Source organism: Austrofundulus limnaeus, unplaced genomic scaffold, assembly GCF_001266775.1.
Source record: "Austrofundulus limnaeus strain Quisiro unplaced genomic scaffold, Austrofundulus_limnaeus-1.0 Scaffold101, whole genome shotgun sequence".
In the NCBI taxonomy this organism is placed as follows: domain Eukaryota; kingdom Metazoa; phylum Chordata; class Actinopteri; order Cyprinodontiformes; family Rivulidae; genus Austrofundulus; species Austrofundulus limnaeus.
Window position 1 is genome coordinate 757,569 of NW_013952503.1, and position 2,015 is coordinate 759,583.

The window sequence follows — 2,015 nt, forward strand, 5'->3', positions numbered from 1 at the left end:
GAAGAATAAGATTCAAAATAAACTGAAAGACTGAATAACAGGGGTAATTATATTTTATTGGTAAACGCATACAATTATATAAATTAATATGTTGAAAACAAGTTACAAAATTATAATTTTACAAATAAAAACTTAAAATTGCACTTTTTTATAGAACTCTTGCTTTGACTCAAACGTTTCACCTCATCCAGTGTTTTCTCTGACAGAATTTGTGAAAAACATCAGATAAACTGGAAAAACGCAGTCGCATCTGTCAAATTTGCTTAAATTATATCGTATTAACCTCTGACGTATATATCGTATTAACCCACAATGCAGTGTGTGCTAAAAAATACAAAATGTTCTACTGTAATTGTGGTTTTGCCTCTTTAAAATAAACAGACATTTGCAAAAAAAAACTACGGTTGGTGAAATAGTTTCTGTGCAAAGTTTTTAGCCTAAGCTTTAATAACAGCAGCTTATGGGAGTAAACTCTGATGCCCCCTCAGGAGAGCCTGTTGTTTAAGACGACACATTTCCTGTCTCATATTCTTATTGTCTTCCCAAATATCTCCCWGCTCCACACAAAGCCTCGCCCCCAGCTCCAGCTATCCTGCACAGCTCCATTTACCACCTCTTTGAGATTTGCAAGAGAGAAAAAAAGAGGGTAAAGGAAGGAACAGAGACAGGTCTCACATATCTGCTCTGACTCTACTCCAGTGGCAACATTATCAAGCAGTGCTGATAGCGTGGTCTCAGGCAGGGATTACCCAAACAGCCAGCTATATCTGCTCTGAAGTTATCATGTGGAGTAGGTGGTGGGGTGTGTTTGGTCGGTGATAAAGTGGAAATGGGGGGGTGGGGGTGGTATGGGACAGTGGGTGACAGAAAGAGGAGGGTGTGGGGTATGGCGTCTGACTGACTTTCTGTCACTGAGTCACTGAGCAGGAATGTTGGGCTGGATGACAAACCCCGAAACCCCCAGTGAGTGAAGCGCACTCACACAGTTCATCCACACCCCGAGGACAGGTGCCCGTTACATTACATCATCACGGTTACACCACGCTGCTGGTTAACAACCCCACCATGCCCCCCGTCTGCAGACCTCTCACCATCCCTGTAACCTCAGCTTTCTCCTGGCTTAACACTTTAAATTATGCTCTGAGTCTTCACCCTCATATTCCAATCAGAAATGGTTACAAAATAAAATGTGGCTTTGTAATTTAAAGCTGTAATATGTGACATCGAATGATTAAAAACGGTTTAAAACATTCAGATTTTACACAGAATATCAACAAAATGTCACCTTGGGTTCACGTTTTTATGACGTCTAAGAAATTGACACCTCCACGCACAGCAAAACAGGTTTATGATTAAGTGTATCGTCCAGCTGCACCTCCATTTCAGCTCAGGGAGAAGAAGTAGTGCCGTCCCCAGAGGGTTGTTGATTTCTTAAACAGTCTCTATTTCCGGTCTCGTATCAATCTGAAGGGCAGCTAATCGATGGATGATACAGCAAATGCATCAAGACTGGAGTAACCGACGGCGGAGCTCACCAACACRTCTGCAGCATTCACTATAAACATCTTGGATTTTCCACCTAGCATTTAGTGAAATCTCCAGATGAAATAACATGTGAACGTAGCAGGTAATCTGGAGTACTCAAGCAGAACATGTAGTATGATCTCTACTCTTTTTCTGTTGACATCCTTGTTATTTTTCCAAGTAAGGAATCTCATGCAGAAAATCCACTGAGATGTAAAGAGCATGAGAGAACAACACATTTATATTTGTCTGAAAATGTTTTCACTAATTCTCAAGAAAATTCCCAATTTTCCAGGTGTACAAACCTCTGTGGAAGGTCAGACAGACTGGAGCTGAGACAGAAATATAGACTTGGTCAGTTGTGGACATGGTTCTGATAATCAGCTAACAGCTGATAGTGGAAGAAATGTTTTGTTTAACAGATTAGCTTTTTCACTCACTTTGAAAACCATTAACCRGTTAGCTTACACTAAAAAGGTTTTGCCAAAGGA